Source organism: Haliotis asinina, chromosome 5 (assembly GCF_037392515.1).
Source record: "Haliotis asinina isolate JCU_RB_2024 chromosome 5, JCU_Hal_asi_v2, whole genome shotgun sequence".
In the NCBI taxonomy this organism is placed as follows: Eukaryota; Metazoa; Mollusca; class Gastropoda; order Lepetellida; family Haliotidae; genus Haliotis; species Haliotis asinina.
The window spans coordinates 62,352,245-62,371,299 of record NC_090284.1 but is presented as its reverse complement, the minus strand read 5'-3'; positions in this window follow the sequence as shown (position 1 = coordinate 62,371,299).

The following is a 19,055-nucleotide window of genomic DNA, read 5'->3' as shown; positions in this document are numbered from 1 at the left end:
ACTCCTCCTATTTTCTCCGAAGGCAGCAAGAAGAGGACCTTTGGAATTGTCAGCAAGGAAATGGGCCTGTATGCATCCCGCATCTGTTTTGTGCATGCTTGGATGATAGGCTAGCACTAGCACATGCTGGAGGTTTATATGCTCACTTATCAAGTCAACCTTTGTGAACATTCCACAAAAAGAAAATGGAATCCATGGCTGCTTGACTTCCCCTTGCATCTGTTCTGTGCTGGTATATAAACCACAACTAGCACTAGCACATGCTGGGGGAAGTTAGCAGGCATTTCAACCGGTGTGCAGCTCCACCCTGCTTCAATACATTTAGTAGAGACCGAGGTCAAGTCACTGGTATTTGACAAGTGCTTGCAAAAGTTATGGCTAGCACTATCAAATGCTGGGGATTTTTCAGGGTACTGTCTTCCAAAGGGGTTGTGCATAGTATATCATTGGAAAGATTGAAGAAGGTGTCCATTCCTCCTGGTATCTGCTTAGTGTTGGCCAATGGAGAAGCTAGCACTAGCAAATGCTAGAAGGAATGATCACCCCGAAGCAGCCTTTGTCCTCCACATGTCGTCATTCAAGGAATCGAGTGATCTACCTGCAAGAGAAAATAGAATAGTTTGCAGACTGCTGTGACCAAAAGCCAGTGTGGATTGAATGTGTGCTTAGTATTTAATTGTTCACTCCACTGGACGTTAATCCTTGGCTATCATGCTAAGATAACAGATCCAATCAAGAGCTTTTGTCAGACGATCATCTTGTAGTCGGACACCACTCAATGTGCAGTGACATGTGCAGCTTATTGCCGTGTCAGCGTCTCCTCTCTGTCACGAGAGTGGACTATATCAGGAGAATGTATTTGCTACGTCCACAGTTGTATCTTGACTGCGATACAGACAAAGAGAGGAAGAATGAAGCTGGCTGATCAGACGTGCTACTTGATTCCTTGCATGTGTCTGGTGCTTGTTGGCTAAAGGTGACTAGCACTAGCATATGCTGGGGGTTACTAGGCAACACTCCTCCTATTTTCTCCGAAGGCAGCAAGAAGAGGACCTTTGGAATTGTCAGCAAGGAAATGGGCCTGTATGCATCCCGCATCTGTTTTGTGCATGCTTGGATGATAGGCTAGCACTAGCACATGCTGGAGGTTTATATGCTCACTTATCAAGTCAACCTTTGTGAACATTCCACAAAAAGAAAATGGAATCCATGGCTGCTTGACTTCCCCTTGCATCTGTTCTGTGCTGGTATATAAACCACAACTAGCACTAGCACATGCTGGGGGAAGTTAGCAGGCATTTCAACCGGTGTGCAGCTCCACCCTGCTTCAATACATTTATTAGAAACCGAGGTCAAGTCACTGGTATTTGACAAGTGCTTGCAAAAGTTATGGCTAGCACTATCAAATGCTGGGGATTTTTCAGGGTACTGTCTTCCAAAGGGGTTGTGAATAGCATATCATTGGAAACATTGAAGAAGGTGTCCATTCCTCCTGGTATCTGCTTAGTGTTGGCCAATGGAGAAGCTAGCACTAGCAAATGCTAGAAGGAATGATCACCCCGAAGCAGCCTTTGTCCTCCACATGTCGTCATTCAAGGAATCGAGTGATCTACCTGCAAGAGAAAATAGAATAGTTTGCAGACTGCTGTGACCAAAAGCCAGTGTGGATTGAATGTGTGCTTAGTATTTAATTGTTCACTCCACTGGACGTTAATCCTTGGCTATCACGCTAAGATAACAGATCCAATCAAGAGCTTTTGTCAGACGATCATCTTGTAGTCGGACACCACTCAATGTGCAGTGACATGTGCAGCTTATTGCCGTGTCAGCGTCTCCTCTCTGTCACGAGAGTGGACTATATCAGGAGAATGTATTTGCTACGTCCACAGTTGTATCTTGACTGCGATACAGACAAAGAGAGGAAGAATGAAGCTGGCTGATCAGACGTGCTACTTGATTCCTTGCATGTGTCTGGTGCTTGTTGGCTAAAGATGACTAGCACTAGCATATGCTGGGGGTTACTAGGCAACACTCCTCCTATTTTCTCCGAAGGCAGCAAGAAGAGGACCTTTGGAATTGACAGCAAGGAAATGGGCCTGTATGCATCCCGCATCTGTTTTGTGCATGCTTGGATGATAGGCTAGTCACTAGCACATGCTGGAGGTTTATATGCTCACTTATCAAGTCAACCTTTGTGAACATTCCACAAAAAGAAAATGGAATCCATGGCTGCTTGACTTCCCCTTGCATCTGTTCTGTGCTGGTATATAAACCACAACTAGCACTAGCACATGCTGGGGGAAGTTAGCAGGCATTTCAACCGGTGTGCAGCTCCACCCTGCTTCAATACATTTAGTAGAAACCGAGGTCAAGTCACTGGTATTTGACAAGTGCTTGCAAAAGTTATGGCTAGCACTATCAAATGCTGGGGATTTTTCAGGGTACTGTCTTCCAAAGGGGTTGTGAATAGCATATCATTGGAAACATTGAAGAAGGTGTCCATTCCTCCTGGTATCTGCTTAGTGTTGGCCAATGGAGAAGCTAGCACTAGCAAATGCTAGAAGGAATGATCACCCCGAAGCAGCCTTTGTCCTCCACATGTCGTCATTCAAGGAATCGAGTGATCTACCTGCAAGAGAAAATAGAATAGTTTGCAGACTGCTGTGACCAAAAGCCAGTGTGGATTGAATGTGTGCTTAGTATTTAATTGTTCACTCCACTGGACGTTAATCCTTGGCTATCACGCTAAGATAACAGATCCAATCAAGAGCTTTTGTCAGACGATCATCTTGTAGTCGGACACCACTCAATGTGCAGTGACATGTGCAGCTTATTGCCGTGTCAGCGTCTCCTCTCTGTCACGAGAGTGGACTATATCAGGAGAATGTATTTGCTACGTCCACAGTTGTATCTTGACTGCGATACAGACAAAGAGAGGAAGAATGAAGCTGGCTGATCAGACGTGCTACTTGATTCCTTGCATGTGTCTGGTGCTTGTTGGCTAAAGATGACTAGCACTAGCATATGCTGGGGGTTACTAGGCAACACACCTCCTATTTTCTCCGAAGGCAGCAAGAAGAGGACCTTTGGAATTGTCAGCAAGGAAATGGGCCTGTATGCATCCCGCATCTGTTTTGTGCATGCTTGGATGATAGGCTAGTCACTAGCACATGCTGGAGGTTTATATGCTCACTTATCAAGTCAACCTTTGTGAACATTCCACAAAAAGAAAATGGAATCCATGGCTGCTTGACTTCCCCTTGCATCTGTTCTGTGCTGGTATATAAACCACAACTAGCACTAGCACATGCTGGGGGAAGTTAGCAGGCATTTCAACCGGTGTGCAGCTCCACCCTGCTTCAATACATTTAGTAGAAACCGAGGTCAAGTCACTGGTATTTGACAAGTGCTTGCAAAAGTTATGGCTAGCACTATCAAATGCTGGGGATTTTTCAGGGTACTGTCTTCCAAAGGGGTTGTGCATAGTATATCATTGGAAACATTGAAGAAGGTGTCCATTCCTCCTGGTATCTGCTTAGTGTTGGCCAATGGAGAAGCTAGCACTAGCAAATGCTAGAAGGAATGATCACCCCGAAGCAGCCTTTGTCCTCCACATGTCGTCATTCAAGGAATCGAGTGATCTACCTGCAAGAGAAAATAGAATAGTTTGCAGACTGCTGTGACCAAAAGCCAGTGTGGATTGAATGTGTGCTTAGTATTTAATTGTTCACTCCACTGGACGTTAATCCTTGGCTATCACGCTAAGATAACAGATCCAATCAAGAGCTTTTGTCAGACGATCATCTTGTAGTCGGACACCACTCAATGTGCAGTGACATGTGCAGCTTATTGCCGTGTCAGCGTCTCCTCTCTGTCACGAGAGTGGACTATATCAGGAGAATGTATTTGCTACGTCCACAGTTGTATCTTGACTGCGATACAGACAAAGAGAGGAAGAATGAAGCTGGCTGATCAGACGTGCTACTTGATTCCTTGCATGTGTCTGGTGCTTGTTGGCTAAAGATGACTAGCACTAGCATATGCTGGGGGTTACTAGGCAACACTCCTCCTATTTTCTCCGAAGGCAGCAAGAAGAGGACCTTTGGAATTGTCAGCAAGGAAATGGGCCTGTATGCATCCCGCATCTGTTTTGTGCATGCTTGGATGATAGGCTAGTCACTAGCACATGCTGGAGGTTTATATGCTCACTTATCAAGTCAACCTTTGTGAACATTCCACAAAAAGAAAATGGAATCCATGGCTGCTTGACTTCCCCTTGCATCTGTTCTGTGCTGGTATATAAACCACAACTAGCACTAGCACATGCTGGGGGAAGTTAGCAGGCATTTCAACCGGTGTGCAGCTCCACCCTGCTTCAATACATTTAGTAGAAACCGAGGTCAAGTCACTGGTATTTGACAAGTGCTTGCAAAAGTTATGGCTAGCACTATCAAATGCTGGGGATTTTTCAGGGTACTGTCTTCCAAAGGGGTTGTGCATAGTATATCATTGGAAACATTGAAGAAGGTGTCCATTCCTCCTGGTATCTGCTTAGTGTTGGCCAATGGAGAAGCTAGCACTAGCAAATGCTAGAAGGAATGATCACCCCGAAGCAGCCTTTGTCCTCCACATGTCGTCATTCAATGAATCGAGTGATCTACCTGCAAGAGAAAATAGAATAGTTTGCAGACTGCTGTGACCAAAAGCCAGTGTGGATTGAATGTGTGCTTAGTATTTAATTGTTCACTCCACTGGACGTTAATCCTTGGCTATCATGCTAAGATAACAGATCCAATCAAGAGCTTTTGTCAGACGATCATCTTGTAGTCGGACACCACTCAATGTGCAGTGACATGTGCAGCTTATTGCCGTGTCAGCGTCTCCTCTCTGTCACGAGAGTGGACTATATCAGGAGAATGTATTTGCTACGTCCACAGTTGTATCTTGACTGCGATACAGACAAAGAGAGGAAGAATGAAGCTGGCTGATCAGACGCGCTACTTGATTCCTTGCATGTGTCTGGTGCTTGTTGGCTAAAGATGACTAGCACTAGCATATGCTGGGGGTTACTAGGCAACACTCCTCCTATTTTCTCCGAAGGCAGCAAGAAGAGGACCTTTGGAATTGTCAGCAAGGAAATGGGCCTGTATGCATCCCGCATCTGTTTTGTGCATGCTTGGATGATAGGCTAGCACTAGCACATGCTGGAGGTTTATATGCTCACTTATCAAGTCAACCTTTGTGAACATTCCACAAAAAGAAAATGGAATCCATGGCTGCTTGACTTCCCCTTGCATCTGTTCTGTGCTGGTATATAAACCACAACTAGCACTAGCACATGCTGGGGGAAGTTAGCAGGCATTTCAACCGGTGTGCAGCTCCACCCTGCTTCAATACATTTAGTAGAAACCGAGGTCAAGTCACTGGTATTTGACAAGTGCTTGCAAAAGTTATGGCTAGCACTATCAAATGCTGGGGATTTTTCAGGGTACTGTCTTCCAAAGGGGTTGTGAATAGCATATCATTGGAAACATTGAAGAAGGTGTCCATTCCTCCTGGTATCTGCTTAGTGTTGGCCAATGGAGAAGCTAGCACTAGCAAATGCTAGAAGGAATGATCACCCCGAAGCAGCCTTTGTCCTCCACATGTCGTCATTCAAGGAATCGAGTGATCTACCTGCAAGAGAAAATAGAATAGTTTGCAGACTGCTGTGACCAAAAGCCAGTGTGGATTGAATGTGTGCTTAGTATTTAATTGTTCACTCCACTGGACGTTAATCCTTGGCTATCATGCTAAGATAACAGATCCAATCAAGAGCTTTTGTCAGACGATCATCTTGTAGTCGGACACCACTCAATGTGCAGTGACATGTGCAGCTTATTGCCGTGTCAGCGTCTCCTCTCTGTCACGAGAGTGGACTATATCAGGAGAATGTATTTGCTACGTCCACAGTTGTATCTTGACTGCGATACAGACAAAGAGAGGAAGAATGAAGCTGGCTGATCAGACGTGCTACTTGATTCCTTGCATGTGTCTGGTGCTTGTTGGCTAAAGATGACTAGCACTAGCATATGCTGGGGGTTACTAGGCAACACTCCTCCTATTTTCTCCGAAGGCAGCAAGAAGAGGACCTTTGGAATTGTCAGCAAGGAAATGGGCCTGTATGCATCCCGCATCTGTTTTGTGCATGCTTGGATGATAGGCTAGTCACTAGCACATGCTGGAGGTTTATATGCTCACTTATCAAGTCAACCTTTGTGAACATTCCACAAAAAGAAAATGGAATCCATGGCTGCTTGACTTCCCCTTGCATCTGTTCTGTGCTGGTATATAAACCACAACTAGCACTAGCACATGCTGGGGGAAGTTAGCAGGCATTTCAACCGGTGTGCAGCTCCACCCTGCTTCAATACATTTAGTAGAAACCGAGGTCAAGTCACTGGTATTTGACAAGTGCTTGCAAAAGTTATGGCTAGCACTATCAAATGCTGGGGATTTTTCAGGGTACTGTCTTCCAAAGGGGTTGTGCATAGTATATCATTGGAAACATTGAAGAAGGTGTCCATTCCTCCTGGTATCTGCTTAGTGTTGGCCAATGGAGAAGCTAGCACTAGCAAATGCTAGAAGGAATGATCACCCCGAAGCAGCCTTTGTCCTCCACATGTTGTCATTCAATGAATCGAGTGATCTACCTGCAAGAGAAAATAGAATAGTTTGCAGACTGCTGTGACCAAAAGCCAGTGTGGATTGAATGTGTGCTTAGTATTTAATTGTTCACTCCACTGGACGTTAATCCTTGGCTATCATGCTAAGATAACAGATCCAATCAAGAGCTTTTGTCAGACGATCATCTTGTAGTCGGACACCACTCAATGTGCAGTGACATGTGCAGCTTATTGCCGTGTCAGCGTCTCCTCTCTGTCACGAGAGTGGACTATATCAGGAGAATGTATTTGCTACGTCCACAGTTGTATCTTGACTGCGATACAGACAAAGAGAGGAAGAATGAAGCTGGCTGATCAGACGTGCTACTTGATTCCTTGCATGTGTCTGGTGCTTGTTGGCTAAAGATGACTAGCACTAGCATATGCTGGGGGTTACTAGGCAACACTCCTCCTATTTTCTCCGAAGGCAGCAAGAAGAGGACCTTTGGAATTGTCAGCAAGGAAATGGGCCTGTATGCATCCCGCATCTGTTTTGTGCATGCTTGGATGATAGGCTAGCACTAGCACATGCTGGAGGTTTATATGCTCACTTATCAAGTCAACCTTTGTGAACATTCCACAAAAAGAAAATGGAATCCATGGCTGCTTGACTTCCCCTTGCATCTGTTCTGTGCTGGTATATAAACCACAACTAGCACTAGCACATGCTGGGGGAAGTTAGCAGGCATTTCAACCGGTGTGCAGCTCCACCCTGCTTCAATACATTTAGTAGAAACCGAGGTCAAGTCACTGGTATTTGACAAGTGCTTGCAAAAGTTATGGCTAGCACTATCAAATGCTGGGGATTTTTCAGGGTACTGTCTTCCAAAGGGGTTGTGAATAGCATATCATTGGAAACATTGAAGAAGGTGTCCATTCCTCCTGGTATCTGCTTAGTGTTGGCCAATGGAGAAGCTAGCACTAGCAAATGCTAGAAGGAATGATCACCCCGAAGCAGCCTTTGTCCTCCACATGTCGTCATTCAAGGAATCGAGTGATCTACCTGCAAGAGAAAATAGAATAGTTTGCAGACTGCTGTGACCAAAAGCCAGTGTGGATTGAATGTGTGCTTAGTATTTAATTGTTCACTCCACTGGACGTTAATCCTTGGCTATCATGCTAAGATAACAGATCCAATCAAGAGCTTTTGTCAGACGATCATCTTGTAGTCGGACACCACTCAATGTGCAGTGACATGTGCAGCTTATTGCCGTGTCAGCGTCTCCTCTCTGTCACGAGAGTGGACTATATCAGGAGAATGTATTTGCTACGTCCACAGTTGTATCTTGACTGCGATACAGACAAAGAGAGGAAGAATGAAGCTGGCTGATCAGACGTGCTACTTGATTCCTTGCATGTGTCTGGTGCTTGTTGGCTAAAGATGACTAGCACTAGCATATGCTGGGGGTTACTAGGCAACACTCCTCCTATTTTCTCCGAAGGCAGCAAGAAGAGGACCTTTGGAATTGTCAGCAAGGAAATGGGCCTGTATGCATCCCGCATCTGTTTTGTGCATGCTTGGATGATAGGCTAGTCACTAGCACATGCTGGAGGTTTATATGCTCACTTATCAAGTCAACCTTTGTGAACATTCCACAAAAAGAAAATGGAATCCATGGCTGCTTGACTTCCCCTTGCATCTGTTCTGTGCTGGTATATAAACCACAACTAGCACTAGCACATGCTGGGGGAAGTTAGCAGGCATTTCAACCGGTGTGCAGCTCCACCCTGCTTCAATACATTTAGTAGAAACCGAGGTCAAGTCACTGGTATTTGACAAGTGCTTGCAAAAGTTATGGCTAGCACTATCAAATGCTGGGGATTTTTCAGGGTACTGTCTTCCAAAGGGGTTGTGAATAGCATATCATTGGAAACATTGAAGAAGGTGTCCATTCCTCCTGGTATCTGCTTAGTGTTGGCCAATGGAGAAGCTAGCACTAGCAAATGCTAGAAGGAATGATCACCCCGAAGCAGCCTTTGTCCTCCACATGTTGTCATTCAAGGAATCGAGTGATCTACCTGCAAGAGAAAATAGAATAGTTTGCAGACTGCTGTGACCAAAAGCCAGTGTGGATTGAATGTGTGCTTAGTATTTAATTGTTCACTCCACTGGACGTTAATCCTTGGCTATCACGCTAAGATAACAGATCCAATCAAGAGCTTTTGTCAGACGATCATCTTGTAGTCGGACACCACTCAATGTGCAGTGACATGTGCAGCTTATTGCCGTGTCAGCGTCTCCTCTCTGTCACGAGAGTGGACTATATCAGGAGAATGTATTTGCTACGTCCACAGTTGTATCTTGACTGCGATACAGACAAAGAGAGGAAGAATGAAGCTGGCTGATCAGACGTGCTACTTGATTCCTTGCATGTGTCTGGTGCTTGTTGGCTAAAGATGACTAGCACTAGCATATGCTGGGGGTTACTAGGCAACACTCCTCCTATTTTCTCCGAAGGCAGCAAGAAGAGGACCTTTGGAATTGTCAGCAAGGAAATGGGCCTGTATGCATCCCGCATCTGTTTTGTGCATGCTTGGATGATAGGCTAGTCACTAGCACATGCTGGAGGTTTATATGCTCACTTATCAAGTCAACCTTTGTGAACATTCCACAAAAAGAAAATGGAATCCATGGCTGCTTGACTTCCCCTTGCATCTGTTCTGTGCTGGTATATAAACCACAACTAGCACTAGCACATGCTGGGGGAAGTTAGCAGGCATTTCAACCGGTGTGCAGCTCCACCCTGCTTCAATACATTTAGTAGAAACCGAGGTCAAGTCACTGGTATTTGACAAGTGCTTGCAAAAGTTATGGCTAGCACTATCAAATGCTGGGGATTTTTCAGGGTACTGTCTTCCAAAGGGGTTGTGCATAGTATATCATTGGAAAGATTGAAGAAGGTGTCCATTCCTCCTGGTATCTGCTTAGTGTTGGCCAATGGAGAAGCTAGCACTAGCAAATGCTAGAAGGAATGATCACCCCGAAGCAGCCTTTGTCCTCCACATGTCGTCATTCAATGAATCGAGTGATCTACCTGCAAGAGAAAATAGAATAGTTTGCAGACTGCTGTGACCAAAAGCCAGTGTGGATTGAATGTGTGCTTAGTATTTAATTGTTCACTCCACTGGACGTTAATCCTTGGCTATCATGCTAAGATAACAGATCCAATCAAGAGCTTTTGTCAGACGATCATCTTGTAGTCGGACACCACTCAATGTGCAGTGACATGTGCAGCTTATTGCCGTGTCAGCGTCTCCTCTCTGTCACGAGAGTGGACTATATCAGGAGAATGTATTTGCTACGTCCACAGTTGTATCTTGACTGCGATACAGACAAAGAGAGGAAGAATGAAGCTGGCTGATCAGACGTGCTACTTGATTCCTTGCATGTGTCTGGTGCTTGTTGGCTAAAGATGACTAGCACTAGCATATGCTGGGGGTTACTAGGCAACACTCCTCCTATTTTCTCCGAAGGCAGCAAGAAGAGGACCTTTGGAATTGTCAGCAAGGAAATGGGCCTGTATGCATCCCGCATCTGTTTTGTGCATGCTTGGATGATAGTCTAGCACTAGCACATGCTGGAGGTTTATATGCTCACTGATCAAGTCAACCTTTGTGAACATTCCACAAAAAGAAAATGGAATCCATGGCTGCTTGACTTCCCCTTGCATCTGTTCTGTGCTGGTATATAAACCACAACTAGCACTAGCACATGCTGGGGGAAGTTAGCAGGCATTTCAACCGGTGTGCAGCTCCACCCTGCTTCAATACATTTAGTAGAAACCGAGGTCAAGTCACTGGTATTTGACAAGTGCTTGCAAAAGTTATGGCTAGCACTATCAAATGCTGGGGATTTTTCAGGGTACTGTCTTCCAAAGGGGTTGTGAATAGCATATCATTGGAAACATTGAAGAAGGTGTCCATTCCTCCTGGTATCTGCTTAGTGTTGGCCAATGGAGAAGCTAGCACTAGCAAATGCTAGAAGGAATGATCACCCCGAAGCAGCCTTTGTCCTCCACATGTCGTCATTCAATGAATCGAGTGATCTACCTGCAAGAGAAAATAGAATAGTTTGCAGACTGCTGTGACCAAAAGCCAGTGTGGATTGAATGTGTGCTTAGTATTTAATTGTTCACTCCACTGGACGTTAATCCTTGGCTATCATGCTAAGATAACAGATCCAATCAAGAGCTTTTGTCAGACGATCATCTTGTAGTCGGACACCACTCAATGTGCAGTGACATGTGCAGCTTATTGCCGTGTCAGCGTCTCCTCTCTGTCACGAGAGTGGACTATATCAGGAGAATGTATTTGCTACGTCCACAGTTGTATCTTGACTGCGATACAGACAAAGAGAGGAAGAATGAAGCTGGCTGATCAGACGTGCTACTTGATTCCTTGCATGTGTCTGGTGCTTGTTGGCTAAAGATGACTAGCACTAGCATATGCTGGGGGTTACTAGGCAACACTCCTCCTATTTTCTCCGAAGGCAGCAAGAAGAGGACCTTTGGAATTGTCAGCAAGGAAATGGGCCTGTATGCATCCCGCATCTGTTTTGTGCATGCTTGGATGATAGGCTAGTCACTAGCACATGCTGGAGGTTTATATGCTCACTTATCAAGTCAACCTTTGTGAACATTCCACAAAAAGAAAATGGAATCCATGGCTGCTTGACTTCCCCTTGCATCTGTTCTGTGCTGGTATATAAACCACAACTAGCACTAGCACATGCTGGGGGAAGTTAGCAGGCATTTCAACCGGTGTGCAGCTCCACCCTGCTTCAATACATTTAGTAGAAACCGAGGTCAAGTCACTGGTATTTGACAAGTGCTTGCAAAAGTTATGGCTAGCACTATCAAATGCTGGGGATTTTTCAGAGTACTGTCTTCCAAAGGGGTTGTGAATAGCATATCATTGGAAACATTGAAGAAGGTGTCCATTCCTCCTGGTATCTGCTTAGTGTTGGCCAATGGAGAAGCTAGCACTAGCAAATGCTAGAAGGAATGATCACCCCGAAGCAGCCTTTGTCCTCCACATGTCGTCATTCAAGGAATCGAGTGATCTACCTGCAAGAGAAAATAGAATAGTTTGCAGACTGCTGTGACCAAAAGCCAGTGTGGATTGAATGTGTGCTTAGTATTTAATTGTTCACTCCACTGGACGTTAATCCTTGGCTATCACGCTAAGATAACAGATCCAATCAAGAGCTTTTGTCAGACGATCATCTTGTAGTCGGACACCACTCAATGTGCAGTGACATGTGCAGCTTATTGCCGTGTCAGCGTCTCCTCTCTGTCACGAGAGTGGACTATATCAGGAGAATGTATTTGCTACGTCCACAGTTGTATCTTGACTGCGATACAGACAAAGAGAGGAAGAATGAAGCTGGCTGATCAGACGTGCTACTTGATTCCTTGCATGTGTCTGGTGCTTGTTGGCTAAAGATGACTAGCACTAGCATATGCTGGGGGTTACTAGGCAACACTCCTCCTATTTTCTCCGAAGGCAGCAAGAAGAGGACCTTTGGAATTGTCAGCAAGGAAATGGGCCTGTATGCATCCCGCATGTGTTTTGTGCATGCTTGGATGATAGTCTAGCACTAGCACATGCTGGAGGTTTATATGCTCACTTATCAAGTCAACCTTTGTGAACATTCCACAGAAAGAAAATGGAATCCATGGCTGCTTGACTTCCCCTTGCATCTGTTCTGTGCTGGTATATAAACCACAACTAGCACTAGCACATGCTGGGGGAAGTTAGCAGGCATTTCAACCGGTGTGCAGCTCCACCCTGCTTCAATACATTTAGTAGAAACCGAGGTCAAGTCACTGGTATTTGACAAGTGCTTGCAAAAGTTATGGCTAGCACTATCAAATGCTGGGGATTTTTCAGGGTACTGTCTTCCAAAGGGGTTGTGAATAGCATATCATTGGAAACATTGAAGAAGGTGTCCATTCCTCCTGGTATCTGCTTAGTGTTGGCCAATGGAGAAGCTAGCACTAGCAAATGCTAGAAGGAATGATCACCCCGAAGCAGCCTTTGTCCTCCACATGTCGTCATTCAATGAATCGAGTGATCTACCTGCAAGAGAAAATAGAATAGTTTGCAGACTGCTGTGACCAAAAGCCAGTGTGGATTGAATGTGTGCTTAGTATTTAATTGTTCACTCCACTGGACGTTAATCCTTGGCTATCATGCTAAGATAACAGATCCAATCAAGAGCTTTTGTCAGACGATCATCTTGTAGTCGGACACCACTCAATGTGCAGTGACATGTGCAGCTTATTGCCGTGTCAGCGTCTCCTCTCTGTCACGAGAGTGGACTATATCAGGAGAATGTATTTGCTACGTCCACAGTTGTATCTTGACTGCGATACAGACAAAGAGAGGAAGAATGAAGCTGGCTGATCAGACGTGCTACTTGATTCCTTGCATGTGTCTGGTGCTTGTTGGCTAAAGATGACTAGCACTAGCATATGCTGGGGGTTACTAGGCAACACTCCTCCTATTTTCTCCGAAGGCAGCAAGAAGAGGACCTTTGGAATTGTCAGCAAGGAAATGGGCCTGTATGCATCCCGCATCTGTTTTGTGCATGCTTGGATGATAGTCTAGCACTAGCACATGCTGGAGGTTTATATGCTCACTTATCAAGTCAACCTTTGTGAACATTCCACAGAAAGAAAATGGAATCCATGGCTGCTTGACTTCCCCTTGCATCTGTTCTGTGCTGGTATATAAACCACAACTAGCACTAGCACATGCTGGGGGAAGTTAGCAGGCATTTCAACCGGTGTGCAGCTCCACCCTGCTTCAATACATTTAGTAGAAACCGAGGTCAAGTCACTGGTATTTGACAAGTGCTTGCAAAAGTTATGGCTAGCACTATCAAATGCTGGGGATTTTTCAGGGTACTGTCTTCCAAAGGGGTTGTGAATAGCATATCATTGGAAACATTGAAGAAGGTGTCCATTCCTCCTGGTATCTGCTTAGTGTTGGCCAATGGAGAAGCTAGCACTAGCAAATGCTAGAAGGAATGATCACCCCGAAGCAGCCTTTGTCCTCCACATGTCGTCATTCAAGGAATCGAGTGATCTACCTGCAAGAGAAAATAGAATAGTTTGCAGACTGCTGTGACCAAAAGCCAGTGTGGATTGAATGTGTGCTTAGTATTTAATTGTTCACTCCACTGGACGTTAATCCTTGGCTATCATGCTAAGATAACAGATCCAATCAAGAGCTTTTGTCAGACGATCATCTTGTAGTCGGACACCACTCAATGTGCAGTGACATGTGCAGCTTATTGCCGTGTCAGCGTCTCCTCTCTGTCACGAGAGTGGACTATATCAGGAGAATGTATTTGCTACGTCCACAGTTGTATCTTGACTGCGATACAGACAAAGAGAGGAAGAATGAAGCTGGCTGATCAGACGTGCTACTTGATTCCTTGCATGTGTCTGGTGCTTGTTGGCTAAAGATGACTAGCACTAGCATATGCTGGGGGTTACTAGGCAACACTCCTCCTATTTTCTCCGAAGGCAGCAAGAAGAGGACCTTTGGAATTGTCAGCAAGGAAATGGGCCTGTATGCATCCCGCATCTGTTTTGTGCATGCTTGGATGATAGGCTAGTCACTAGCACATGCTGGAGGTTTATATGCTCACTTATCAAGTCAACCTTTGTGAACATTCCACAAAAAGAAAATGGAATCCATGGCTGCTTGACTTCCCCTTGCATCTGTTCTGTGCTGGTATATAAACCACAACTAGCACTAGCACATGCTGGGGGAAGTTAGCAGGCATTTCAACCGGTGTGCAGCTCCACCCTGCTTCAATACATTTATTAGAAACCGAGGTCAAGTCACTGGTATTTGACAAGTGCTTGCAAAAGTTATGGCTAGCACTATCAAATGCTGGGGATTTTTCAGAGTACTGTCTTCCAAAGGGGTTGTGAATAGCATATCATTGGAAACATTGAAGAAGGTGTCCATTCCTCCTGGTATCTGCTTAGTGTTGGCCAATGGAGAAGCTAGCACTAGCAAATGCTAGAAGGAATGATCACCCCGAAGCAGCCTTTGTCCTCCACATGTCGTCATTCAAGGAATCGAGTGATCTACCTGCAAGAGAAAATAGAATAGTTTGCAGACTGCTGTGACCAAAAGCCAGTGTGGATTGAATGTGTGCTTAGTATTTAATTGTTCACTCCACTGGACGTTAATCCTTGGCTATCACGCTAAGATAACAGATCCAATCAAGAGCTTTTGTCAGACGATCATCTTGTAGTCGGACACCACTCAATGTGCAGTGACATGTGCAGCTTATTGCCGTGTCAGCGTCTCCTCTCTGTCACGAGAGTGGACTATATCAGGAGAATGTATTTGCTACGTCCACAGTTGTATCTTGACTGCGATACAGACAAAGAGAGGAAGAATGAAGCTGGCTGATCAGACGTGCTACTTGATTCCTTGCATGTGTCTGGTGCTTGTTGGCTAAAGATGACTAGCACTAGCATATGCTGGGGGTTACTAGGCAACACTCCTCCTATTTTCTCCGAAGGCAGCAAGAAGAGGACCTTTGGAATTGTCAGCAAGGAAATGGGCCTGTATGCATCCCGCATCTGTTTTGTGCATGCTTGGATGATAGGCTAGTCACTAGCACATGCTGGAGGTTTATATGCTCACTTATCAAGTCAACCTTTGTGAACATTCCACAAAAAGAAAATGGAATCCATGGCTGCTTGACTTCCCCTTGCATCTGTTCTGTGCTGGTATATAAACCACAACTAGCACTAGCACATGCTGGGGGAAGTTAGCAGGCATTTCAACCGGTGTGCAGCTCCACCCTGCTTCAATACATTTAGTAGAAACCGAGGTCAAGTCACTGGTATTTGACAAGTGCTTGCAAAAGTTATGGCTAGCACTATCAAATGCTGGGGATTTTTCAGGGTACTGTCTTCCAAAGGGGTTGTGAATAGTATATCATTGGAAACATTGAAGAAGGTGTCCATTCCTCCTGGTATCTGCTTAGTGTTGGCCAATGGAGAAGCTAGCACTAGCAAATGCTAGAAGGAATGATCACCCCGAAGCAGCCTTTGTCCTCCACATGTCGTCATTCAATGAATCGAGTGATCTACCTGCAAGAGAAAATAGAATAGTTTGCAGACTGCTGTGACCAAAAGCCAGTGTGGATTGAATGTGTGCTTAGTATTTAATTGTTCACTCCACTGGACGTTAATCCTTGGCTATCATGCTAAGATAACAGATCCAATCAAGAGCTTTTGTCAGACGATCATCTTGTAGTCGGACACCACTCAATGTGCAGTGACATGTGCAGCTTATTGCCGTGTCAGCGTCTCCTCTCTGTCACGAGAGTGGACTATATCAGGAGAATGTATTTGCTACGTCCACAGTTGTATCTTGACTGCGATACAGACAAAGAGAGGAAGAATGAAGCTGGCTGATCAGACGTGCTACTTGATTCCTTGCATGTGTCTGGTGCTTGTTGGCTAAAGATGACTAGCACTAGCATATGCTGGGGGTTACTAGGCAACACTCCTCCTATTTTCTCCGAAGGCAGCAAGAAGAGGACCTTTGGAATTGTCAGCAAGGAAATGGGCCTGTATGCATCCCGCATGTGTTTTGTGCATGCTTGGATGATAGTCTAGCACTAGCACATGCTGGAGGTTTATATGCTCACTTATCAAGTCAACCTTTGTGAACATTCCACAGAAAGAAAATGGAATCCATGGCTGCTTGACTTCCCCTTGCATCTGTTCTGTGCTGGTATATAAACCACAACTAGCACTAGCACATGCTGGGGGAAGTTAGCAGGCATTTCAACCGGTGTGCAGCTCCACCCTGCTTCAATACATTTAGTAGAAACCGAGGTCAAGTCACTGGTATTTGACAAGTGCTTGCAAAAGTTATGGCTAGCACTATCAAATGCTGGGGATTTTTCAGGGTACTGTCTTCCAAAGGGGTTGTGAATAGCATATCATTGGAAACATTGAAGAAGGTGTCCATTCCTCCTGGTATCTGCTTAGTGTTGGCCAATGGAGAAGCTAGCACTAGCAAATGCTAGAAGGAATGATCACCCCGAAGCAGCCTTTGTCCTCCACATGTCGTCATTCAAGGAATCGAGTGATCTACCTGCAAGAGAAAATAGAATAGTTTGCAGACTGCTGTGACCAAAAGCCAGTGTGGATTGAATGTGTGCTTAGTATTTAATTGTTCACTCCACTGGACGTTAATCCTTGGCTATCATGCTAAGATAACAGATCCAATCAAGAGCTTTTGTCAGACGATCATCTTGTAGTCGGACACCACTCAATGTGCAGTGACATGTGCAGCTTATTGCCGTGTCAGCGTCTCCTCTCTGTCACGAGAGTGGACTATATCAGGAGAATGTATTTGCTACGTCCACAGTTGTATCTTGACTGCGATACAGACAAAGAGAGGAAGAATGAAGCTGGCTGATCAGACGTGCTACTTGATTCCTTGCATGTGTCTGGTGCTTGTTGGCTAAAGATGACTAGCACTAGCATATGCTGGGGGTTACTAGGCAACACTCCTCCTATTTTCTCCGAAGGCAGCAAGAAGAGGACCTTTGGAATTGTCAGCAAGGAAATGGGCCTGTATGCATCCCGCATCTGTTTTGTGCATGCTTGGATGATAGGCTAGTCACTAGCACATGCTGGAGGTTTATATGCTCACTTATCAAGTCAACCTTTGTGAACATTCCACAAAAAGAAAATGGAATCCATGGCTGCTTGACTTCCCCTTGCATCTGTTCTGTGCTGGTATATAAACCACAACTAGCACTAGCGCATGCTGGGGGAAGTTAGCAGGCATTTCAACCGGTGTGCAGCTCCACCCTGCTTCAATACATTTAGTAGAAACCGAGGTCAAGTCACTGGTATTTGACAAGTGCTTGCAAAAGTTATGGCTAGCACTATCAAATGCTGGGGATTTTTCAGGGTACTGTCTTCCAAAGGGGTTGTGAATAGCATATCATTGGAAACATTGAAGAAGGTGTCCATTCCTCCTGGTATCTGCTTAGTGTTGACCAATGGAGAAGCTAGCACTAGCAAATGCTAGAAGGAATGATCACCCCGAAGCAGCCTTTGTCCTCCACATGTCGTCATTCAAGGAATCGAGTGATCTACCTGCAAGAGAAAATAGAATAGTTTGCAGACTGCTGTGACCAAAAGCCAGTGTGGATTGAATGTGTGCTTAGTATTTAATTGTTCACTCCACTGGACGTTAATCCTTGGCTATCATGCTAAGATAACAGATCCAATCAAGAGCTTTTGTCAGACGATCATCTTGTAGTCGGACACCACTCAATGTGCAGTGACATGTGCAGCTTATTGCCGTGTCAGCGTCTCCTCTCTGTCACGAGAGTGGACTATATCAGGAGAATGTATTTGCTACGTCCACAGTTGTATCTTGACTGCGATACAGACAAAGAGAGGAAGAATGAAGCTGGCTGATCAGACGTGCTACTTGATTCCTTGCATGTGTCTGGTGCTTGTTGGCTAAAGATGACTAGCACTAGCATATGCTGGGGGTTACTAGGCAACACTCCTCCTATTTTCTCCGAAGGCAGCAAGAAGAGGACCTTTGGAATTGTCAGCAAGGAAATGGGCCTGTATGCATCCCGCATCTGTTTTGTGCATGCTTGGATGATAGGCTAGTCACTAGCACATGCTGGAGGTTTATATGCTCACTTATCAAGTCAACCTTTGTGAACATTCCACAAAAAGAAAATGGAATCCATGGCTGCTTGACTTCCCCTTGCATCTGTTCTGTGCTGGTATATAAACCACAACTAGCACTAGCACATGCTGGGGGAAGTTAGCAGGCATTTCAACCGGTGTGCAGCTCCACCCTGCTTCAATACATTTAGTAGAAACCGAGGTCAAGTCACTGGTATTTGACAAGTGCTTGCAAAAGTTATGGCTAGCACTATCAAATGCTGGGGATTTTTCAGGGTACTGTCTTCCAAAGGGGTTGTGCATAGTATATCATTGGAAACATTGAAGAAGGTGTCCATTCCTCCTGGTATCTGCTTAGTGTTGGCCAATGGAGAAGCTAGCACTAGCAAATGCTAGAAGGAATGATCACCCCGAAGCAGCCTTTGTCCTCCACATGTCGTCATTCAAGGAATCGAGTGATCTACCTGCAAGAGAAAATAGAATAGTTTGCAGACTGCTGTGACCAAAAGCCAGTGTGGATTGAATGTGTGCTTAGTATTTAATTGTTCACTCCACTGGACGTTAATCCTTGGCTATCATGCTAAGATAACAGATCCAATCAAGAGCTTTTGTCAGACGATCATCTTGTAGTCGGACACCA